The sequence below is a fragment of the Triplophysa rosa genome, linkage group LG12 (assembly GCF_024868665.1).
Source record: "Triplophysa rosa linkage group LG12, Trosa_1v2, whole genome shotgun sequence".
NCBI lineage: Eukaryota > Metazoa > Chordata > Actinopteri > Cypriniformes > Nemacheilidae > Triplophysa > Triplophysa rosa.
Window position 1 is genome coordinate 7,843,506 of NC_079901.1, and position 27,088 is coordinate 7,870,593.

Consider the following 27,088-nt stretch of genomic DNA (forward strand, 5'->3'; position numbering starts at 1 on the left):
CCATGAATCAATGCGTGTGTATTACACATGCTGTAAAACAGCCCTTGGATAGATTGTAAATACTGGAGAAGTGTGAACCCGCTTGCAGGTCGCACCTATGAAACTGCTTAACTGCGGTTCCCGTGTATTTCCGCCCCTTGGCAGAATCCAGCGAATTGTTATCTTGGGCTTCTGTTGTTGGTTTAGTACAGTATATAACAATAGGAAAGACAGAGACAAATCATTCCTCTCTGGCCAAACTGTATTCCTCAGCAAAGATATTTTAAGAACGGGCTCTTTGAGTCAAAATTTGGCACGATCACCGCAGAGGGACCTCTGAGGGCCTCAGCCAATTGTCTGGACCATCTCACACCTGCGCTATCAGTGTAGCGCTCTCAGTCTGTCAGCGATTCTGAACCCAGCACAGGGAATTCCCTCTCACTTCAGGTCTGTGCTCTGGGGGTGCGCTGCCGGCTCGTGGCACGTCAAGTATTTCATCTTTAGGGGAGTAGTAGGGGAGGTGAAGGAACGGCAAGTTATGAGTATCGCACATAGACGGTTGTGTCGCGACGGCTGGTTTCACCTCGGAATGTTGTGTTGAATCTGCCGTGGTGAAAAAACAGATGAACATCATTTTCACGAGTACCTGACTGTGACCCCTAATTAGATGTAGGTGTTAGTAGCATACAACACTTTCAGCTTTCCTTTGTACCATGTTAAAATGACGCTCCTTAGCCTGTGGATCTGATCCAGTCTGATTGGTGAATTGAGTTGGCCAATCCAGGCTGGAATCTGGCAACTGCCGCAGGCGACTTCTTTTTGTAGGCCAACTTGGAAGGTTCGCACTGGTTCCCTCAACCGAAAGCCTATGGATTTTCCCCATAGACTTTTGGAAGCTCACAAGAAATAAGTTCTGTGCCACTTACATGTTTTGTCTATCAACATAATCTTCACAAATTGACACAACATTTATTCATTTTAAAATCTGAATACAATCGCCAGAAGTAAAAAGCTAACATGAGGCTATAAATAGACTACATTACGGCCGCTCGATGTCAACGTCACCACCACCAAGCCTTCGACAACTTTTCAAACTTTATTAAAACGTCTTCCCTGATAAGTAATTTCTCCATGAATGAATCTCCATCCACGTTTTTTAGAGATTTGTGTGTCATGGTTCTGCCTCTTCTTGTCATGTCTTTCTTGGTCTTGTGGCAGAACCATGGCAGAGCCTCTTGTTCTGTGTGGAGAGAAACATATTATTGTCGGCCTCGACATATTGTGCGTTCTCTCCGGTGTCTCGTCTCTAAGTCCCGCCCCTTCGTTCCCTCGTTAGCTTCCCCTTAGTGTATGATCCCAGTCACCTGCCCGTCACCCTCCCTGTGTAATCATCCCTTGTTAGTGTCCCCTATTTATAGCCCCAGTTTCTCCTTGTTGATTGGTTCTTTGTACCATGTTCGTGTTAGTCCCTGTCCAGTTGACCTCGTCTCGCACCGCCCCGCCCCGCCCCGTCCCGTCCCGTAGAGTGAGTTTTGTTTGTTTTTACTTTAGTTCTTGTTTTGCCCCATAGTGGGAAGTTTTTTGTTTACCTTTTTGAAAAGTCTTTTGTTATCGTGTTTGTTCCCCCATCGTGGGTTTTCGTTTTACATTTTAATAAATATTTCTGTTAACCCCTTCACTACTGTCTGCACTTGGGTTCTGACCACCACACTCCCTGACATTGTGTCCATGTTGAATTATTTGTGAGATTTATATACCCTTAGCTGGGTAAAGCTTTTAAAAAATCACGAGTGTTATTACTGGTGTGTTTTATGTTGTATTGAATAAAACATGAAAATATCTAGAGCTTTTGTGAATCACAGACCTTATTTCAGCCATTTGACCAAAAACCCATTGACCGGGGGCAATGGAACCAGAAGTGCTAAAATGTTCGCTTCATGGGTTTTAGACACAAAAATACACCATCCCTGTTTACTAAAAGGTCAAACACCAAATATGCCTTTTTTTACGCTTTGTATATTACACTAGTGCTAAAAAACATTCTGTCTTACAGCTGAAACATAAATATGAGAAAGCAATATTCTCACCAAAAGCATCTCATCTTAATTGCAACCCTCAAATTTGTAAATCGTTTCTTCCCAGGAGGTCTTCAAAGCAGCAGGTCCACCTGCTCCTCCAGATGCTGGGATCTGGAGTAAATTAAGGAAGAGGGAAGGAAAAACTAACTTGAAAGATGTTTAACATCTGTCTTAATTTTCTTCCCTGCTCCGCATCTCCAGGGATGCCCAAAGCCCCAGGAGAACATAACAGCTCCTGCACAAACTTTGTGCACATTTCCAAGAGGCTCATTCAGGAATAGTCGATTCTTAATGTCAGGACATCTTAAGTCAACCATGCCATGTATTGATTTGAGTAGTGGAGCCTGCTTCTGGAGGCTTCTATTATCAACTCAGCGTGTAGTTAAATGTTTTAGTTGGCTGGTAATGAAGTCGGGCCGGGAAGCTCACTTTGGATCAGGCCTTGTTAGGGCTGATGTCGAGCTGCTCGGCTGAAGAGCGCCGACTGTTTGCTTAGGGACTTTAAACAGACATTGTAGAACATCATTGCCCGCTGCAGGGGAAATACTCAGCAGATTACTCACATTTAATGGCGCTATCGAGAGTATCAGCGGTGTCATTTTTTTACTCCTCTTTTCCTTTGCTCTTTCCTTCTCATTGTATGACTCCAAAGTAGAAAGTGGCATTGTTGGTCTGTTGGGATAAATGTATAGTTGAAGTGTGATTTTTTTTGTGATAAAAGCTCAGGGAATAGAGGTCTCTCTGAGGAAAAAATGTCCCCTCAGGGGTGCGTCATTCACAGAAAAATGTTAACTTGATGAATTACAAAATTGGGTAGGAAATTATCATGTGCACACTTAAAATGCTCTTCTTCCTCTGTGCTTTGAATACTTACTTTTAATATCGATACACCAGTGACATGAAATAAAGGACTTTAAAAAAAAAAAAGTATATTATTAATGAGTTGCTTTGCACTTGGTAGATCAGATTGTAATTTGTTTTGTGTTTGTTTTCTTTTGTTTAAGTTACATTTTTTAGTTTAAAGTTTTGATTTAGTTATAGGCCTACTGTAGATTAAATGTTAATTTAAAATATAGTTAGGTTTAGTTTTAGTTTAATTTTTAGATTGACGTTTCAGTTCAGTGTAAAGTATGTGTATATTTAGACTTTAACATTCAGCAAGTTAGCTATGTTTAAGTTTATGTAGTTTATGTTAAATGTGTAGCAATGTCCTGTGAGGCACAACATTCATTCCTTTTTCATTCCTTCACATATAACGGAATGACAATACAGTTGATTTGAAAAATCTAATCTAATCTAATATAATTCGGAAGGGAAAACAAGATATATGTATCATTTTGCTTCCCAAGTAATGAATATAAGAAGAGTTTGTAAGATTCAAAAATCATGTTTTTTTTTATTGTGCATTCCAATTAATATCAATCAATCTGTAGTTGGTTTGTTTTGATTTAAGCCATAATAACTCATAAAATACAGCTAACTAACACAATAAAACATTAAAAACATGATAACATAATACAATTATTTTTAAAAACAACAAACGGAGTTATCTCACTTTGGAAACTCTTCATATCTTGTTTTAATGATCTTTATGTAATTGTATTGGAAAATAAAACCAAACATCTTTTTTGCATTGTACTGTAAATATGGAATGTATAACTCTTAAAACATATGTGGGTAAAAACAACACATTTTGTAGTTCAGTTAACTGAACACATCTCCGTGTTATTTCTCGGACACATTTTGTGTTACTTTTAACACAACTTGTGTTTTTACTTTCTTTTATTTTACACAAAATTAATACAAAATATGTTAAACATAATGTGTTAAATAACATAACACAAACAGTGTGTTCATAGAGATAACAAAACTGCAAAAAATAAAAACTATAAAAAACTATTTAAGAGACCACTTCAAAATTATTTTTAGTTTTTATGAGTTTACTACATAGGTATGTGTTTAAGTAAAAGGATCATTCTTGTTTTATTCGTTGTACTAGTGACAACATTTCCCCCAAATTCCAAATTAAAACATATTTGCTAAAAATTATAACGGGACAAACTGGTCAAAAAAAGATGCAATGTTTGCAGTTCTTGAATCCTGCAAAGAAAACAAATTCATATTCACGTTTAACATCACAAAACTAATGTTGTACATGACTGTCATTCCCGAGGTTTGTTTCTGTTAAAACTCGCAATTTTGGACTGAAAGGCCACAATATAAGCAGAAAACTGGAGTGCTCTCTGAATTTTTTTCCATGGCTGTACATGTAGTAAAATTACAAATTGTTTACTAAAGGTTTGGTTGGAAAATGAAGCTTTATATTGGGGTTTCTTAAATATTTGGAATCTATTTTAAAGCTGAGAAGTCAAAGGACATCATCATAATTTGACAATGACCCAGGTAACACTAAGGAAATGATGGTGGAATTTAGTGAAAGTGGATATTTGGTGCCATTTCCGAAAGTGTGAGCGTTGACTCCGCTTATAGTGTAACAGCTGAAGGTCATCTCCTCTACCCCAAATAGCTCAGCAACATGATCATTCCAGCCCCCTCCATCAACAGGTTAACAGTGCCTGATGATGTCATGCAAGACGAGGCTGCCATGGCAACATCCCAGGACTGCAAATGTGGATTTATTGAATGGGTATTGGCACTGAAGTTACAGTTAAACACACATGCACGTTACCATTCACTGAGATGTGAGTTTATGATATTGAGCTGATTGTCTGTCAGAACAATCCCTGCTGAGATGCCATGTGTTTTGGATGTTGGGATGCAGACGTTTACACCAGGCATCTTTGATTGTTTGTTATTAAAAAAGTGAGCAATTTGCAATGTAGAAAGACTGGAAGATGCAGAAAGTAAAGATTGCCTGACATCTGATTCCCTTTTCCTGCCAGCAATCCATCTTCCTCCGGTTCTAATCACTGTCACCTCAGTTCAACACATCCACCCACTGTCACACTAGATCTTCCCTTCCCTTTCAGTCTGATGTTCTCTCATTTGGCAAAATTGCCTGAAATAGGCTCTTGTGTTGACTGTTTTGATGTCAGATGGTCCTGATGTTTTCGCTCTGCCCGCGCCTCGTTACGAGTCGGATCCTGGTTAAACCGTTCCACCTGATTTCTTTCTCTCGCAGTGGCATTCAGCGTGATTGGTTCTCTAATATTAATCTGGCTAGAGTTCGACCTGTCATTGTTCCTTCTCTAGAGCTCTTGGATTGGATCACATTCAGGGCAGAGCAGAGTGAGGCTGATTTTGATTGGTGCCTACGCTCAGGGCATTGAGTCGGATCTGTTGTGAAGCTTTGGTGTAAATGACTGGATTTGCAGGTCTTGGTGATTGCTGCGATTCAGTTTTTTTAAAGGTCCAGAAAAATACCTGTTAGCTTGGCATTGCGTTTCCTGTCTCTCTCTCTTTTGGGTATTTACAACTTGAGGATGAACTTTAGATCATATGTTTTGTAATAGTTATCAGATTGCTGAACAGACACCTTCATATCTAATGAATATGTTTTCATGGGGGGCCCACAAGGGGGCCCCAGCTGACTTCCAAGGGGGCCTCAAGATGACTATTATTTTAAAGGGGCTTGCAGTGTGTATTTATTTTGGATGATCTATTGACAGAAATGCAATATAATATACATAACTATGTGTTCAGAGGTGTATAAAGACCTTACATAATGAAGGGTTATGTTTTATTACCTTAGCATGAGCTATTTCTATCTACATACACCGTGGGTCCCCTTGCATGGAATTCACCTTGTTGTTTCTACAGTAGCCCTAAACGGACAAACAGTAGCCCTTAACCTCTACATTTTTGTTATCAGATTTTTTATAAACAGACTTGTGCTGGGTCGAACTGCTCTTGCGTGAAGAGCTGTAGGATGTGTTTACCCCTGTTTACTCACAGATCAGGACATCCAGAGCTACAAGGGTCACTGTAGATATGACACAGGTCTGGCTGGGATGAGGTGCTTTTGTAGTAAATGAAAAAGGAAATTATTTTCTTCTCTTCAAACATCTTAATGGCTTGTCTTAATGGCACTGCCTATTTTTGAAGTGCCATAACTCTAGTCTGTCTAAATACCCTTCTCATTAAAACAGCTCTGCGAAATCTGCTGAAAACTGGTATTCATATTAATTGATATTGGTGTTAAAGATAGAGTTTAGACAAAAATGAACATTCTTTCATCATTTACTCACTCTCATGTCATTTGAAACCTGTATGACTTTCTTTCTTCTGCAGAACACAAAAGAAGATATTTTGAAGAATGTTGGTAACCAACAACATTGGACCACATTGACTTCCATTGTATGGCAACAAAATCACTGAGACATTTCTCAAAATATCTTCTTTTCTGTTCCACAGAAGAAAGAGTCATATACAAGCTTTAAACGACATGAGGGTGATAAATGATTTATTACCTGATGTAAACAGGGTTTTTATTGCAGTATGTTTTTAGTGAGGTCTGTCCAGCCTTACCTGCTGCATGAAGACAAACATGCGTCCTCCAGAAACCGCTATTACTGTGTCCGTCTTCATCAGTGTCTTGGTTGCAGTTTGGGTCGAGACCTTCACCTGTCAGGAAAAGAGCGTGACCCTTGTGCTGGTGCTTAACACTCCAGTAAAAGACCCACGCCTCTCCGCCCAAGTCCCGGACAAACTCAATTTAATCCCCTGTCGCTGTATTGATGAATGGAGGAGAAAGTTCAAAAGAACTAAATTAAGTTTCTTTTAAAAGTTATTGTTTGTTGTTGTCGGCTAAAAGGTTGATCTGTAGTGCTTTTTTAGACCTCTTGTTTAAATTTTTGTGCTTTGGCGCACAAATATAAGACAAAAGATGCAGAGAGGAAGACTTTGAAATGCTTTAAAGGGGTCATATGGCGTGAATACGTGTTTTCTGTGTCTTTGATGTGTTATAAGTTTCCCATGCATGTATTAGACGTGTAAAATTGCATAAATGAAAGTGTCGGAACAAAAGATGCATTCTATCTAAAACGCCTTGTGTAACCACACCCCCACAAATCTACGTCAGTTCGTGGTATGATTTGACTAAGACCGCCCAAATGTATACGCAAGTAAGGTGGCGTAGCTGTCAGTATAATTGCTTCGGAACCTGATGTTCCAAATAGGGTAAGAGGTGTTACATTTCCGTCACAAACTTGCAGTATTCAAACAATCACTACGCACTTGTGTACTGGTCAATCATAACACACCTCACTTTTTTTTTAGAGCGATGAGCTTTGTAAAAAATTCTGAGTTTCAGAGAGGCGGGGCAAAGAGGAGATACAAACATGCACGGTATGTGGAAAATACAGCGTTTTTTGAACCTTAAATCCTGTATACATATTGCATTACATCTAAAACAAACAATAATATTTTGTTTTAGCCGTGTCATATGACCCCTTTAAGAGTTGTTTTACATCGAAGCCGAATCGCCTAATTTGTAGCTTTGTCAGGTCATTGGTCACAAGAGGTTCATTACGGAGAAGTCAGAGCCATTAGCACTTGGCTCGGTTGGCTGGAAACATTTTTTACAGCTACTGTAGTGAGGGGTGGAGAACTCGGCAGACAGTTTATGGAGGACAAATGTATCTCTCTTTGCCAGCATCCTATTGTAGAATTAGAAAAGAATGTTATTATGGGCAGAGGTGGATTATGGGTATATTAAACTGCATACTAACTATAAACATAAATTGGTAAATTTAAGAAGACCATTTTATGAAACAGTTATGTGCATTTATGGTTGTAATTATGAATGTTTGTAAATTATATTTCATAAGTTTTCACTCAGTGATAAACATTTATTAGTATTATTGTTTATACTTCTAACAAACTTCTAACATTAAAAGGATAATTGAACCAAAAGTAAAAATTCTGTCATTTATTCATCTTCATGTCATTCAAAGCCTCTATGTGACTCTTTTTCTGTGAAACACAAAACAAATATTTTGAGAAATGTCCAACAGTGTGTTCAAACAATGGAAGTCAATGGGGGCCAGTGTTGTTTGGCTATCAACATTCTTCAAAATATCTTATTTTGTGTTCTGCAGAAGAAAGAAATCATACAAGTTTGAAATGACATGAGAGTGAATAAATAATGAAAGAATTTTCATTTTGGGTGAACTGTCACTTTAAATGTCCAGTGTATGAAATTTAGTGGCATCTAGTGGTGAGGTTGCGAATTGCAACCAATGGCTCACACCACCCCTCCCTTTCGAAGCACTACGGTGGCTCACACAGAACTAAGATGTCATCAATTTTTAGCTTCTTTGCCGAAGGAGAAAACTTGTTAACGAAACGTGCTCTGTAGAAGTTTGTCCGTTTAGGGCTTCTGTAGAAACAACATGATGAATTCCATACAAGGGGACCCGCTGTGTATGTAGACATGTAGTATGTAGCTCATTCTAAGGTAATAAAAACATAACACTTCATTATTTAAGGTCTTCATACACCTCTGAAGACATACAGTAGTTATGTATATTATATAGCATTTCTGTCAACAGATCCTCCAAAGAAACTGCACATCTCCCATCATTGGATTATTGTAATATGAGGGGATTTGAGAAATTACAAAACCATCATTTGGTGTCTTCAATAATCAAACTCCCAGCGTGCCAGGGGCTACATGTGCAGTGCATGATGGGAAACCTTCATCACTAATCCATGACCTTGGTATGCACCATGTTTGTCCCTATATGTAATTAAAATAAAATGTCTGACCCTACGGAGACACACACAAATGTTTACCCATGCGCAAACAGACAGCAAATGCACATGCATATGGTTTATATATTACGGGATTGTGAATCTGTGTAGCTAAAATGGATTTAGCAGGGCATGTGGGGTGAAAGCACGACCGATATGAAATCTTTATTGAACAGCTGCAAACAGAAACAGCATCAGTAGATGGGATGATTGGATTTGCTCTTTTCGCAGCACATCGAATTACAGGTGTACTTCAATTGTGCAAGTTCATGGAAAATAAATATCACAGTTGGACTGAATTTACTTGTTTAAATATGTAACGGTATTTGCTCCTGTTATAATCTAAATTGTTATGGTCAAAGCATGAAAACAATAAGTGCTTTAAATTGTTGTAAAAAAAGAAAGAAAATGTTTTCTGTTTAATTTAATTGCATTTTTGTTTTTCTGAGCAAAAAATAAATACCATACATTTTTCCACAAAACATGCCAAGGCAGTGATTGTCAAAAGGAAACTACTGTGTTTCTACAATCATGTAGACATCTCATCAGTGGATGTTTTTCTATACATCACTTCTAGTTTGTTCAACTCTTTATTACCATCAGAGATTGCAGACCACATCATTTTATACTTTGGTCAGTCGTGGCCTAATGGGGGGCAGTCGGTGGCCTAATGGCTAGAGAGTCGTACTCGTGACCAAAAGGTTGCCGGTTCTATTCCCAGGGTCCCTTGAGCAAGGCACCTTACCCCTACTTGCTCCCCGGGCGCTGCAGTGATAGCTGCCCACTGCTCCGGGTGTACGTGTGTTCACCACTTGCTGTGCGTGTGTTCACTACTCTCTGGATGGGTTAAATGCAGAGGTCACATTTCGGGTATGGGTCACCATATCTGACTAATAGGTCACTTTCACTTTATGGGCAATTATGAATCATGATTTACATCATTTATTCTGTTGGATGCATGCTGCGTCTTTGAAACATGTTGTGATGTTGACTGATTTTCACAGCCATGGAAATTTGCATTGAAGAGGTCTTTAACTTTTGTAATGTAATGTAGATTGAAACGGTGTTTGGTCAGGCATTATATGTAGTCCGTTAATGAAATGTAAATATGTGTCGCTCCATTGGCTGGGTTGAAAAGCTCCTTATTTGTGTGTTTTATGGGTATTGTGATTTGTTCATTTCACGCGTGCTGTACACAGTTGGGAGAGTGGGGGGAAGATGAGCAGGTGGTTTATGCATACATTCAAAATTTTCCACTATTTACTTGTCCCATGTTGTGCAAAATTGTTACATTTTTCATACGTTTACGCATTTGGCAGACTCTTTTTTCTTGCAATACAGTTCACACATGTCTTTTATCAGTATGTGCGTGCCCTGGGATCAAACCTTTGACCTGTGCGTTGCTACCAGTTGAGCTACATGAACACTGTACATAGAACAAAAGAGAGATGTTTTGCATAAAGTTCACAATAATCTTTTGCAGAAAGGACAAAAACATCATAAAAGTAACATAAAATGTGCCAAAACGATAACTTGTGTGAGGAACACAAGGAGTACTCCTTAATGGTTCTTTAGACCATTAAAAAGCAAGAAAAAGGCACTTTTAATCGAAAAAAATATAAAATTATATATTATGCTCTTAAGTTTGCAATAATGACATGTATTGGAGTGTGATTTTCAATTTAAACTACCAGGTTTATTTACATCGCACTACTAGGGCTGTCAAATTAAAATTCGAATTTCGAACATTTGTCGAATTTGGAGAAAATATGCATATTCGAACATAAATCTGGGCATTCGAATTTTCCTGGACGCTCACGCAATGTGATGATGACGTAGCTGATGCGGTTCGTTCAATTACGTGCTGCGTTATTAATTTGAAAAAATTGTGGAAAAATACAGTGGGGTTTCCAAATCGGAGAGGATCTTTACATTCTTTCATTTATTTTGCTTCTTTGTGGAATACCAAAGAGATACCAAAAGGACGTGGTTTTTGTAGGACTTTGAAGTGCCACATAAATACTATAGTACAAGTACAATTGTATGCATAAAAAACTAAACGGTATTGTTATCAGATACCATTACTGCGGCATGGTGCCACCAAAGTACTTTTTTTAGGGTAGAAAGTTTAAGATTCCAGTAAGTAGAACATCAACGGGCCGGCTGTGTTGTCTGACAGATCAATATTGCACTCATCAAGACTGCCGGTACAAGGCTAACTAAATAGACAGGCACTCTCCCCCATCTAGATCTCTGCCCTGGTGTATTTATCATTAGTATAACACTGCAGAGGATGTGCATTGCGGAAGACAGCTGCAGCAAAAACACTTGAACCAGCCAGTAAATGAATAAATGGAGAAGGATGTTTCAGTTATCGAATCAGACGTCATTCTGCCCTTGCTCTCCATCTTCTTTCGCCTTCTTTTGTCTTACCCGATTCGCACGTTTAAAATAGTTTCACCATTGATGTTAAATCGAACATTTATTTCCTTCTTTGATAGTGATGCTTGGGGTTTGCTGTGAGGTTTTATGTTGACGTGTTTGAATTGAAGTGCCCCCTTCTCTCTCATATAATTTCGCAAGCATGCCATCCCAAAATAACCAGGACTCTTCCTGTTATAGTCCTTGAGCAGCAATACACCCGGACTACTAATCACAAGGAGCTGCCCTTGACCAGCAACAGAATCAAGGTGTCTCTGTGTTTGTGTGTGTGTGCGCAAAATAAGATATCACATTCTCAGGACGAGAAGATGCAGCATCACCCGAAGTATGCGGTCATTTCCTTTTAAAACAAAGGGAGTGATGGAAAGCTAACCCTCACTGACTTCAGTTACATTTCTCTTAGTAAACACGACTTGTTAATTTTGATTAGTGAAGACTGATAACGAAGGTGCTTCTGTTGTGGTCCTGCAGCATCTCATTGGTGGAAGAGCAGATGGGAAACGCTTAGCGACAGCAAAGAGAGTCGCTCGTTAGCAGCCTCCTGTTGCCTAAAATGACAAATGGGACATCCTATGGTCTGGTGGACTTCACGGATGCGTGCTAACTAAGGCCACATCAGGTGCGTCAACCGGGACCGCTGTTTAAAAGTGTGGCTCTAGATTTACAAGAAGAAGAAAGGTCATCATATCCGAGGTTGAAACTCAAAAGTAGAATCGCCTCTTTGAAAGCCCAAACAGTCCATTCCTGTGTGCCTGTAAATAAGTGTTTAAGTACGTTTCAGACATGAAATTCTTTGTTAAAAATTTATTGTGGTCTTAGATGGAAAAAAGTAAAAATAGATTCATGCCATAGTCTCTCTCGCTTTCTTTCACTCATTCTCTTCAACACTGTAAAAAAACCTGTAATTTTACAGTATATTTCCTGGCGCCCCAGCTGTTGGAATATTTTTTACAGATTTTTTTAATTTTGTCTATTTTTGTCAAAAAAATTATATTTTTCAATGGCCTAAGCTAGGTATTAGATATTTAGGAATTCCATTTCCTCCGGACCTGAAAGATTTAGTGAGAGTTAATTTTCATCCTTTAATGAAAACATTTTCCTGTGATTTGATTGGGTGGGCTTCTCTTCCAATGTAAATGACCGGAAAAGTCAATGTAATTAAAATTAGTTGTACACCCAAAATTAATTACTTATTACAGTCTCTCAATACAAATTCTAAAGTTCAAAATTTTAAACAGTTTGACAGGATGTATTAGAATTTTTTTGGAACGGCAAGCGACCTTGGCTATGTCTAAATAAGATACAGAGGCCCATAGAGAAAGGTGGTCTAGGCTTGCCAAACGTATTGTATTACTATTATGCTTATAGTCTTAGACACCTGGCACATTGGTCACTTCCTCTAGAGCGAGCACCTCCCTGGTTTAAGATCGAAAAATGTGCCTTGCTGTCAATTCACATTTGAATGCAATATGGTTAACGATATCTTGTTTACGCAGTTTTGACCCTTACTTAAATGTTAATTAAAGTAACGGTACCCATGACAACATGTCGTGTATTTACAAACCATATACACTGCTTTCTATAAGTGAAAGTACCCAAGAAAGAAGTGTCACATAAAGCATATGAGAAACACGGTGTCTCGTCTTTAAACACCAAACACTATAAGCTGTTTTCTATAAGCATACCTGTTTCCCCCGGGGCCATTCGCTAAGGTGCTTCGGTCCCCGTTGGTCCAGTCACGACCGCTTTCAGGGGTGAGACCCGTGATCGCGGTTTCATGAGAGATGGGTGTGATAACGGGAGATTCTAACTTGAGTGTTGACAGGTATGTCTATAAGCAAACGGACTAACAAACGCGTCATGTTATCTATATGCAAAAGTACACATGACAAGCCAATTATTTATTTACTAACCATACACACTGCTTTCTATAAGTGAAAGTACCCATGACAAACCCGTCGCGTGTTTACAAGCCGCTCGACCTGATTTTGCCAAGTGGACAACATATTTTGTTGAGGACAACATTTTTATAAATAAAACTATACCCACACCAAACCCCAACCCTAACCATAACTTGTCGTGATTCTGCCTCATCTTGTCATGTCTTTTTTGATCTTGTGGCAGAATCACGACAGGATCCCTTGTTTTTTGTGGAGAGAGAAGTTTTGGCCTTCCACATTCCCTCTCTCTCCGGTGTCACGTCTCTGTTCCCGCCCTTTCGTCTCGTTATTGCTTGTTAATTAGTTCATGTCCCGCACCTGTTCCCTCTTGATTTGCTCCCCTTTAAATAGTCCTCGTTTCATTGTCCTTTCTTCGGTCATTGTGTTTGCATGCCTTGTTTGTTTACCCATGTCCTTACCAGTGTTCTCTTTGTTCATGCTCGTGGTCCTGCTGTCTAGATCTTGTCCACTCCAGTAAGTGTGCAGTTTAGTTCATTTCCAGTGTTATGTCAGTTTATTGAAAGTTAGCCTTGTTATTTCTGTCATTAATGTTATACCCCAACGTGGATCTTTGTTTTGTGTTTTTTGGTTTAAATAAATATCCTTTTGTTAACCCCTTATCTGCTGCTTGCAATTGGGTTTTTCCTGTGTAAATCATGACATAACTTATCCATAAAATCAGAGGGAAATAAGTGAAAAACAATGGTCTAGAAGCACCTAATCCTGGTTGGAAGATTAAACTTAAAATAAACTGTAAACTTATTTCTGAAATCTGATTGGTTGATTTAAATGTTGTCCCAGTGTCAACATGATGTTGCCCTAAGGATATCAACCACTTGGCAAAAACAGGAGAGCCTTTACAAGCCATACACATTGCCTTCTATGAGTGAACGGACAAACGTTTCATAGTGACATTTTACCTACTTTTATGTAAGGGAAACGGGTCAATTTAGCTCAAAGGGAATTATTACTTTTTTTTTACAGGGAATTTCAAAAGAATCGACTCTTGCGACCGAACAAATGAATCATCCAGAGCTCATTTTAAAGGACTGTAACTCTCAATTCTGCATGGGACATTAATATCTGAGATATAGAGGAAACACTAATTCGAGCAAGGTAACAAAATCAGCAAATTTAAGACATTAAACGGTTAACACAACAAGACACTTCGCTTTGAATATAAACAAAAATGTATTGACTAATCTAACACAAAACTAAGACCTAGGGATGCACCGAATCTAACATTCTTGGCCGAAGCCGAAGCCGAACATGATGTGAAACACTTGGCCGAAGGCCGAATAATACCGAACACCGAACATGGTTTTTGCATTTCTTCTATTTATTAAGCTATTTTTTTCACTATTGCACAAACTGAATAGTCAAAATTTGCTTTTAAAAATTTGTCTTGCTTTTCAATAAAATACAATACAACTTAATATAAAATTGAGCAAAACAAAATACATTAAAACAAAAAATTTAATAGCCTATATTAATAAGGCCTATAACTGACTGGTAAAAGAATGTAATGTAAGTTACTCTGTACCCCTACAACAAAACAGTTCATTAAAAACTGTCATTCCACATTAGGCCTATAAACTAAAAATACGAATAAACTAAAACTGTTGGATTATTATAGGCTACGTTGCAAAATGATTTTAAGAAAAAAAAACACCGAACGCAAGCAATTCTGACTGATGCTGACTGACAACCATATCAGTTCACGTCTCTCCCCCAAACTCCGCCCACAGAAGCTGACTGTTCTCTGGTGCACTCGTGGCCGGGATGCACAGAACATACTTTGACAAGTTGTTTAGTACAGGGAACTGTGTGCGCGCGACCACTGTATGATGTCAAAGGATGTCGCGAGCGGCGGGGCTACTGTCAGACAGCCCGCTCCCGTCTGAAGTTCACAAGTTACCGACCGGTAAAGACGCTTTCATTCGGAAATTTACTTCCGTGCGGCAAGTCCCGTGCTGTGTCTTTCTCTGACACCTTCACACACACACTGCCAAAATGTTTGCGGCATTAATAAAGCGCACGTCTCTCTCTCTCTCTCTCTCTGCGCTGGTTGCTAGTTGATCGTTTCTCGAGTCATGTTCGGTAAAATTTATTCGGCCATTTCACATATTCGGCCGAATACCGAACATGCGTTTTTTGCTATTTTCGGCCGAATATATTCGGTGGCCGAACATTCGGTGCATCCTTACTAAGACCTAACACACACACATGGCGTCCTTTGTTGCAAGAGGTTTTCCGCGTTGATTCGCTGGGGGTCTGTTAGTCTTTGGAGTGACGTCTTGGGGAGCCAATCGGGTTGATGAGTGCTGGCTGTTGGAGTGGAGTCTCGTGGTTGAAAGTTTAAAGTTTACTGCGGGTAAAAACTAGTCGTAGACTGTGGCTTTACAGCAAACTTAACTTAAACTGTGACTCTCAAAGGAGAGAAAAGAAAATGTAGAGACAAAATTAAATGGGAGATGGCCTGAATGAAGTCCGGTCTTAGCCCATCTCAGGGTGTGACTTTCTCCTCCCAGCTCCATGATCAAGTTACCTTTGGTCACATGGGTTCTAACTTTTCATTCTTAGTAGTGTACAATTTAGACATTATTTTATGATGGGTAAATGATACATTTTACATAGATTTGATTAACATTTGATTAACTAAAGTCATTCACGCTTCATTCATACCATGCAAGATACACTTCCAATAGTAACATTAAATAGTAAATAATAATCGCATTGCTTAATATGTGATCAAATAGCAACAATGAACATGTATAGACTGTAAGCATATTATAGAGTTATGCAGATTAATTATGTTTGGTTGTAAGTCATTTTATCATTATTTGCGGATGATCTGATGCATTTTATATTAAATGATAGTCTCAAAGTCTCATTTTTCACGTTTTCTGAGTTGGTAGATGCACCAGAGACCCAATTACAGCACTTAAACAGGAAAAATCTGATTTTCATGAAATGGCCCCTTTAAACTAGATGATCTTTATGAAAATGGTAGTTTGAAATCATTTGAACAATTACAATATCAGTTTGGTATATCGAGATCCCAGTTCTTCCGGTATTTACAGTTACGTCATTTACTTTGTACAACTTTAGGGTCTAATACACAGCCACCTGGGAGTGCAGACACTCATGGTTTTATATTTTCGGTATATGGGAAGGGTCGTGAAGTGTCAAAGTATTATTCCTGGTTGATTCAAAGTCTCAGTGATGGAACTTCAAAGGCTCTTAAGAAAATATGGGAAAAAGACCTGAACCTGACATTTGTAGATGAGGAGTGGCGTGGAATCCTAAAGAATGTTTAATTGGTGTCTAGGATGCAAAAACACGTCTTATAGAGTTTAAGATTATACATCGTTATCATCAGTGTTGGGTAAGTTACTCTGAAAAAGTAATTAATTACTAGTTACTAATTACACATTCAATAGTGTAATTAGATTACTGTACAAATTACTCTCTACAAAAAGTATTTAAATACTTATTACTAATTACTTTTAGTATTACTTATTACTAATTACTACAATTATTAACTGACTTGTATAACAAATGTGAGAAAGATACATTAAAGCATGCATTTTAAAGTTAGATTTTGAATTTTAATGTCAATTCCACTATTGTATACATTACACAGTATTTAATTCAGTTACATCAGAAGTAACTGAGTAACTAAATTCTATGGGCCGATAGGTCGTCCGCCATATTGGAACGGTGCGAGCCGGTCTGTTAACAGTCAAGAGCAAGCTGACTGTGTATGATTATGAAAACATATTTATTGTTGTGTAAACTCAAACATTATACCTGCTACACTAACACATGACAACAACGAAAGGTTATCCCATTTTTGGGAATTTTAATCCCTTGGTTTTTACAGCCATGGCTGTGCAGGGCAGTGTTGGGGCATTCTAGTCAACTGTGAGTGACGTCAGTGGACCGTTCCAAGATGGCGGACACGTCTACGTTCCTGGAGTGCTTGAAGGCGGCATCTAGTTATGTATATCTATGGTCGTACAATAGGGTTGTTCCGATAGACGATACTATCGTGTATCGACGATCCTCAGACATATCAGCGATAGCTGATTCCCTAGACGATAGTTGGCTGTGCATTGTGCATTGCTTCATGCAAGAGAGCTTGCAATGCACGTGGCTTAGGCTTTTCCTCGCGCCAGAGAGAGTTTATAATGTGCGGGCTTTGAGTTTTCAGAGCACGAGAGAGCTTGTGATGCGCGCGGCTCGGGCTCAGGAATTGCTATGCGCGTGAGGGTTTAAAACCAGCGCACGATTTGTTCCCGTTTGGCAATCAAGTAATAACAGCGCACGCGGGCATCAATGATTTATTTGGATGAATGATATTGACTCATAGCAATAGTTTACTTTCTCTTATTTAAAAGGTTGCGCTGGTAAGTAACAATGTTGCCAGCTGCACTGAACTTAAACTCTGATAGAATGCTAATTGCAGTCACACATGAGCATTTTCTAGACACATAAGCTACTGTTTTTGTCCACAAATCCAGCTTGTCATAGATAAATGTGTAATTGCCCCGCCCCTCGATACTATCGTGTATTGGCGATCCACAGGCTGGCGATCGAACGATCTGATTATATTGAATATCGCCCAACACTATCGTACAAATGACAATGGTGTCTGATTCCTGTTGACACAGAACTGTGAAAACCGCAAAAACAGTTAATTATGCATCATGCCAGACCAATGGTTGAGTAAAATGAAATATTAACCATAATTTGCTTGTTTTCTTCTTTCGAGTCTCCAAGTGTGTTTGCTTATTCCTGAGTTAATGTGACTGCGTGAACTGGAGCTCGTAAGTGCTTCTGGCAGATCGGTGAGAGAAACTCTTGAGTTTTCATGACTACATGAGGAAGAGAGTATTTAATGTTAGAGTAATGATAGCTGTAGGAAGCTGATAGCCTGAGGGTGTATTGAGAAAATGAACATGCACGCTGCATTTATTCTGGCTCATATTCTCTCATACACTCCCTGGCTTTCTTGCAGTGATGCTAAACCTGAGTAATGACAGGGGTGTGTATGGAGTTATGCATATATGTATATAAGCCATGATATCACAGGGATGACCTCTATATGTTATGTGATTTACAGCATTAGGCAGGAAGTACTAAAGAAACGCTAATGAACTGCTAATGGAATGTCATATATTACTGTGTAACCAATTTCGGATGGTAAAAAACGTTGTGCGATGTTCATCAAAACTGAAGCGGCAGACGGCTCCCACTTCCCTTCTCGAACCTTTTAGTGTCTTAGTACTGCCCTAATGCGTTCACAGAATGTGTCCTAAAACACCAAATCTGTGCTGTGTGCTCTCTCTAAAGTAATATTTCTCACAGCCCTTCCATTTTCAGAACCGAGCACTTACATAGAGAGAGAGAGAGAGAGCGAGAGAGAGAGAGAGAGAGAGAGCTGTCCTAGAAACGTTTCTGCTCCATACAGCGAGATCTCTTGGGACAGTCATGTTAGTGCGGTCAGGGACCATGGAACACCTTAAAATAGTGGAAAACTGTATAAGAACAGCACAATTGATGTTTACCCGTGTGTTCCTGAGCCCATCATACACAGAGAGGCAGCGGGGAATATAGCAGGGCAGTGAGGGTGTGTATGAGAAACAGAGAAACAGCTGACCTGATAATAGATCTACTATCTTCTATAATAGATCAACTATAGACAGTAATGAGGTCAAACCGGTCAAGAACATGTCTGGATCATATTTACCCACAAGAACAGAATGAAAAATAAGAATGTATTTCTTGTGCAAAAGCTTTTTTGGAAACAGTGTCACTTTTTGCAAATGATTATTTTCGTGACAATTAAAGGTGTCTTTGACAGATATCCCTGAAATTGTTTTCCTGAGATGTCACACCTGTGTCTGTAACACCTTTCTATGTTGGCTGACATGATAGATGGCATGTGGATAGAGAAGAGAAGGTTAGTGGAATGTCTTTGAAGCAGTAAAGCAATTCATTATTTATATGGAAATACATACATTTTAAGGCAGCAGAAATTAATATTTGGAATTTTATTTATTTATTTAATTTATGTAGTTTAGTTTTTGTTTATTTCCAGTTCATTTGAACATTTTATACACGTTTGGGTCTTAACTTAAAGGTACAGTGCGGGATGTTTTGTATGATCTATTAACAGAAGTGCAATATAACACGTGTCTTTAGATGTGTATAAAAACCTTACGTAATGAACAGTTATGTTTTTATTACCTTAGAATAAACCAGTTGTATCTACATAGGGAGCGGGCCAATCTACATTAAATTTGTTATGTTGCGCAGCCATGTTTTGTACAGTAAGCTCTAACGGACAAATAGCTCTACAGAGCGCGTTTCGTATATGTTGGTCTTCGTGTGTGTTTTTAGACGCAGCTTGCGTCATCGCTGAGTTGAAGACGCACAAAGTAGTAAGTCGTAGTACGGAGAGAAGGAGGATTAGTCGTCGTCGTCTAGCTGAAGCAATTGATTGTTCTGTCTTAGAAGTTTTGATAAAATGGAGGACCATGCGTATTGTGCACAAGAGTCAACAGAGCGTGAATCTCCGTCGTCAAAGAAGCGCAAACGTGATGCTGCCAGACGAATTAGAGACAAACGGCGGCATAAATCCAGGATAAACATCGGTGTATCTATTACCAGATGGAAGGCACTGTTGAAAGACAAATGTTTTCAAGGCGACGCCGAAGTTGCCTGTTTTCTGCTAGACTGGTAAGATAATTCAACATTTGCAATGTTTCCACTTTTTCAGTGTTTACCAAACAACTGTTTTGTTGAAACGGTAACGTTAGCATTTTATACAAATGGCCATATAACCTCCGAATAATAATGTTTTTCCGTCCCTGCGGTACGTACTCCGGTTGTTCCTGACCAAAGGGGGAGACAAACGTCTACTAACTTACACCTAACTGCCTATGTCGCTGTCAGATCAAACGCTTTGAACAGCGTTGCTATTTACGATTAGCTAACTTTAGTTACTTTACTACTCTCAGCGTGTACTAGATAGCACGCAAGAAATATATCTAATTATAGAATTGTAACAGTAACTTTCGCAATAGAATACATGTTAAATGATTAATTACATTAATATATTGCCTTACCTGTTTGTATCACTGCTATCCGCTGTCTCAGTAGACGACATCTTTTTTTACTGTTGCGGCAACCATCGTAATTCGAAAGGGAGGGGTGGGCAAATGACTCCGAGATTCGTTGCAAAACTATAATACAACGCTAGTGGCCGCTGATTTTCAAGAACTGCGGCTTTAAGCTTTATTTGAATATTTTTTACATGTTTGGGTCGTAACTTAAGCTTATTTCTAGTCTACATTTCTAATTTAATTTTTTTATATATTTTTTTCAAATATTATTTAGACCTATATTTAATTTATTTTATTTAACATTGTGTATACTTATATATATACTATATTAAATATAAAATATACTATATTAAAATATATTAAATATACTATTTATTTTCATAGTAAAACTATAAAAATTATAGCACTGATATACATGTATGTTTAAATATTAGTGCTGTCAAAAATAATGTGTTAACACGTGCAATTTAAGCACAATTAATACATTAATTAATCACAATTTCAAATTATTTAAATAAAAAAGTAAAAAATAAAAATGTTATTTTTTTAATCGATTGACAGCACTATTAAATATATTTATAATTTATAAATACTATTAATTATTTTGCTAAATGTAAACAACACTGGGCCAGAAGCACTTCCTGCTTCATTTTTTTTGTTCGTTTTTTAATTTCTTTCAATTTTTCATGTTTTATAGATGTTTGCTTAATGTGGTAGCTGGATGACATTGAAAAGGGCCAACGCTACGAGACAAACATTAACTAGTTCATGCATCGATAACAAAGGCTATATTGTCCAAACTTTTCCACTCTACATCATTAGCTCCTTTATGGAAAGCTGTTTATTGTTACTCATAGAGAAAATATTAGCCATCTTCTTGAAGTCGTTTGATTTTGATTTACTCCAGCAGACACTTACAGGCCTTTGAGCATCTAAGAGACACATTCAATTAGGCATGTTGGCGAATGCGATGACAAAAACGCTAATTTTGTCATCTGTCGAGCTTTGATAAGCGCCGAGCTGATCTGTGGGTGAAAACAGAGATAATATAACACAAGACTAATGAGCTGCCGCAAATGGACTAACTCATAACAAATGTCCGTCCCTCAGCCAATGCCCTGAAGAGAAAAAATTGCTGCACATAATTACAGTTTCACAATGCCACGGGAAAAATACGAATATTTTCAAGGAAAGCTTGTTTAATTGAACAACGGGGTTGACTGCAGCTACGACAACTGTATGTGTACTGCAGTGTTCATAAAGGTTACTATAAAAATATCTTATCTCCTGGGATTGAACCAAGCAGAGTAGTTCAGAAGACAGCTATTCTCAGAATCGCAGCCGCATTAAAACACATCTCACCTACTCTACAGACAGTTTGTTAATTGTGTTTTAATCGTGCTTTGGTGGGATGATCAGCGACTACATCCTATTCTGTACTAATAAACCTGGATTTTGGAAGTGGGAAAGAAATCTGATGCTTATTCAGCTGCCCATGCAAAATGTGTCATGACCAGTGTTGGGTGTAACTAGTTACTAAGTAATTAGTAACTGTAATTTAATTACTTAATTACTTAAAAGTAAAGTAAGGGATTACTCTTATTATTTCTGTAATTTAATTACAGTTACTTCTAGGGCTGAAACGATTCCTCGAGTAACTCGAGTTATTCGAATACAAAAAATCATCGAGGCAATTTTTGTTGCCTCGAAGCCTCGTTTAATCCATTTAACTACAGTAGGCCTACACACGGAGCACTGCGTTTCCCCACGGACCGTTATTACTGACGCACAGCCCGCTAAACTCTATTCATGTTACAGGGCTCTCAAGTCTCATGCGTTCACCGTGAGACACACACATTTTAGTATGTTCACACGCTCACACTTATTTCTCACTCTGATAAATAACTGATAGCTTATAGGGCTGGAACGGTTGCCGTAACAACTAACAACCGCACCACCGCGATGGTAAAGTGCCGTTCGCCACCGTCACGTCACTCTGACAAATATAGGTGTAATAAATATGAGAGTTGCGATAACGATTGCTAGTTGTAGCCTTTCAGTTGTGGATGGTTTTATTTAAAAGATTTTAAATTAACAGAAATTATTGGCATAACGTTTCCGTTGGTGCGTAAGAGCGCAGGCCTGCACGGCAAAACCCAGGTTATTCTGCGGCTTCTGCAATAAATCTTGTTGTGAAATGAACAGATACGTAAAATCAAAACTGGCTATGACCCGCTTGCTTAGTGTCGGAGCGCGCGCAGGTTTTGCCGCGGTTGCGGAGAGACGTCTCTTCATTTGCGCTCCTGTGCACATCTTCTGAACGCGCATTTAGTGCAGCTGTACACATTTTAATCTGGACAATGTCAACAAGTAAGTTTCACATCAACGAGTCGGAAAAAGTAAAGTTTTTATGGCAATCTGAATAGGAAAGCCAATGTAGGTTTAAACAGTTTGTTTCAAACGGAATTGTTAAGGGCTGTAAGGGTTAATCGCCACTGACTGAAGTTACTGCAACAAGAGCTTTTTTATTTAGTATTTAGCTTTCTTATATCATTTAAGTTTTCATTATTTACTGATGTTTATTTAAATGTTTTATATGCTGTAGTGTGGCCGTTTCACTGATCGATTTGCGCGTTAAACATTGACGGATGTTTCATCCTCATTTATTTCAGATATCATATTTAAATTATTTAACAATTTCAAGTATTTAAATAAGGTCTATATTTCTCTTCCACTCGTCATGTGGTTGCTACACGCAAATATAATAATATAAATATTATTTATATAATTAATATATATTTCTCAACCACCACACCACCACGGTCGATTTGTCTATTACCACCGTGGTGGTAAAAAAAACTGCCACCGTCACAGCCCTAATAGCTAATTGAAATGGTGAACTGATATTTTACTTAGTTTTAGTCTATTTTACGAGTGAAACTTGTTTTCCGGCTGCATTGAGTCCATCAAACTAGATGCGGACTAGTGGACACCGAATCCTGTTAAAACACATTTCATCTGTCTGGTCTGCGTGTCTGCGTGAATGAAATGCACAGTTTAACGTGCTACACGCGTGATGCTCATGAATTTGTCTGCGTCTGCGCTTTATGAGGACATGAACTTCACCTCCAGAGTTGCGCTGAGAGTTTATTTCACAAACATGTTATTGTTTGAGTGAAGAAACAGACATACTAAAAAATAAGCGTCTTCTGACAACCTGCCAAAATAAAAGTCATAGGCTATTGTTTGAAATTATTATTTCCATTTTTATTCATGTTTCTTAGTTATATATTTGTATTATATTGCATTTTGAATTTAATATGGCAATGGAATGTACTAAATGGGTTTAGTTTTCACAGATATTAATGTATGCTATTTCAGCAATAAAAACGTAAATTTTTCTATAAAGGAAACAAATTAGTTGTTCATTTTAAGAGACCTGTCTTATTTTCTCTTGTATATTTAGTATTGCTTTTTAATAAAGAAAAAGTACTTATTATCCGAATAACCGATTAATCGATGGAAAATCAGTAGAATACTCGATTAGTAAAAGAATCGATAGCTGCAGCCCTAGTTACTTCTGATGTAATTGAACTAAATACTGTGTAATATATTCAATAGTGGAAATTACATAAAAATGATAAGTCTAGCTTTGAAATGTATGCTTTAATGTATCCTTCTCACATTTGTATACTTTGGTCAGTCAATAAGAATCATTTATGTAGTTATTTATTATTTATGTGAATGAATTAAATAAGCCGTTTCATGTCTGTCCTTGAATCAATTCTAATCAAGGTTGATGTAGGATATATAAAGTAAATAGTAATAAGTAATTAAATACTTTTTCAGAGTAACTTGCCCAACACTGGTCATGACCCGTTGCAAAAAAAAAACATGTTCCCAAGCAAATACATATTTTTCTTGTGCAATAGTATATTAAAATGTTGTTTCCTCCCATGCCAATGGGTGAGTGCATAGGTATAAAAAGTGAAGGTTGTAGATGTAAAAGAACATATTGAAATCTTCAATAACAATGACCTTTAAAGCAACACTTTGTAGTTATTCAACCTTAAAATAATGTCTCGGAAATTATTTCAGTGGTAGAACAAATCTTAACTGGACGAATTCTACTCCCGCTGCTACCTGAGCACACTATTACGGTACACATAGCCCCGCCCATCCCTTGCCTGCGGAAGAGTTTCCAAATGACGTTTCTGCATTTGTTCCGTCCTTTCTGTTCCATCAGCTTAGTCAACTAACTAACTTCCCCACGTGGAAGCTTATACAGCGGCATTATTTACGATACTAGTAACAGACAATTGCGCTTATCAACCACATGGGGGAACCCGTGAGCAAATGTTCCAAAGTGTTGCTTTAATTGCAGATTTGAAAAACCTGAGCTCAGTTTGAGATCTCTTCTAAAACTCTAATGGAGACTCTGTGAGATTTGTGACTCTTTTCTGTGATGAAGGACACCAAAAGTTTTCATTGGCTCTCCATTTAATCACATTGATGTGTGGGAGAAATAATGATTAACTTATATAGATATCATCTTCATCATTTGATGGTTGAGATATTCCAATCATATTTTTTTTTTCTTGTGAGAGGTTAAAGAAAATGTAACATGCAAGTAATGGATTGACCAAGAACCTGACAATATGTTTTTATATTTAAACTGAAGATTCAATTCCTGGGTACAAAACAAGTTTTCTTCCACCTGGCGTAGAAGTCGGATGTCCCTGAATATTGTTTTATAATGATGGCAAGTGATTCTCAAAGGATTTTAAAGAGCCGTACAGTATTCATTATTGACAAGCTGTCAGAGCTCCCCAGTCTTATTTGTGTTTCTTGTATTTATACTTACCATGTCCTGAACGTTGACATTAACATGTCTCACGTTCTTTAGAAATGCATGTCATGATGCGTGATGAGCGGCTTGTGACGTTTGTTTTTATTTTCCCATTCTACTTCTAATTAAAAGCCATTACTGAAAATAGATGCTATATCTGCTTCCTTCATGGCCATTGACAACATTAACTCTCTCTCTTTCTCTCTCTCTCGCTCTCTGTGTCTCTGTATCTTCCGTCCTTTTAGTGTCATCTTGTTTCAGTGTTGTATCTCGTTGGCTGTGGTTAATTAGAGGCCCTTAAAACATCCTCAGATCTGAATGTCTGATGTGTTTATTAGTCAGGGTCTGCATTTGCATTGAAAGCGTCTCATGCTTGCTAATGCTGCTCTCCTCCAGGCGTAGCTCGCATTGCAGACACAAGCACTTTTTCTCTGAAATGGAACTGAAAGAGAGTCTAAACTCAATTAATGCAAGGTGTGAAATGCTATGGACGTGTACTGTATGAAGTGCTATTTGATTCATTGACTGATACTCCTTCTTTATGCAGTATTTATCTTATGCACATTTATAGCATTCAGTGACAAAAAATCCTCTTGTTTAATGGCTTCTTTTAAACTTCTATTAAAGTTAGTTATGAAAACAGGCTGCGGTTACAATTGCGACTCAGAAAATCTCCGTGATTTTCAAGAAGAAATTGTTTAGCATGTAATGAGATATTATATGACAAATAATCCTCTTGTTTAATGGCTGGTGTTTATGAACGACTGCTAAGATTGTGAGGTCTGATGAATCATAATAGGGTTGCCAAGCCCTCGGTTTTCCCACAGAATCGGGCTACTTTAAACTGTTGCTGCAGGTTGTTTTTTATCCAGTGATTAAAAAGCTGTTTATGAAAATGTTTATGATTACTACTGTACAGATATTTTCAAGAAGTTGTTGTTTGTAGTGCATAACAGCGAGTGTAAAATATGGATTTTAGGTATGGGAGTGGAATATTTTGTGTTTGGGCTAGTTTTGATTGGCCATTGGTTGGTTTTGTGATGGAGGTCTGTCAACCGTGGATCAAATCTTAGGAAAAAAAACCTAAAAGACTATTTGAGTCATCTAAAACAAGTTATTAATGATTAATTAGTGATTGTTACTTTTAGATACAAATTCTGTTCGCAAGTGCTATGCACATTTTGCATTTTTAATTTATTTGCTCTTTTCTTTAAAGCTCTTTACCAAAACAGTCGCATTATATATTTAAATTAATCCCCAGCAACATTTTCCTGTTGTTTTATTTATTTAAAATTAATCTGCCCCGACATGCAACATCAACTCAGTCACACGATCTCTTCCTTTAAAGGTGCAGTTTGTAACAATTTTGCAGTAAAATATCCAAAAAAACTTAGTGTTATATATTTTGTTCAGCCGAGTACTTACAATATATCAAACGTTTCCAACTACTTGTAAATCGTGAGAAAATCGCCGTTCTAAACAGTGACACGGGGCTGTGCAGTCGCCTGTCAATGGCGTCATATCCGCGTTCCCCTTTGTTACCGAGCAGTCACTTATTTATTATTCGCAACATTTATAAAACTTTACCTCATCCGCTAACATGATTTCTCGTTCCCGTATGATTGATGGCCATCAGCGGTGGAGTTGAAGACAACAGATCCCATCATTCCACACTCCTTCACAGCGTCATCGAGCTACGGCATTGTTGTTGTTTTGATCGTGCGCCCTCTAGCGGCGGTTTTTACAAACTTTAGCTTTAAGCTCCTGGCTGAAATGAACTTCTAGACCTCATGCCAATAGTCAAACCTCATGTAAGTCTCTGTCCGTGTGTAATTTGAATGCCACAGCTCATATTAATTAGGGTTTAATGTGCACAACCCAGTGGGTGTGTAATGCCAATCCACTGTAAGAAGAGAGATTAGAAACTACAAATATGAATGGAAATGTCAGAGG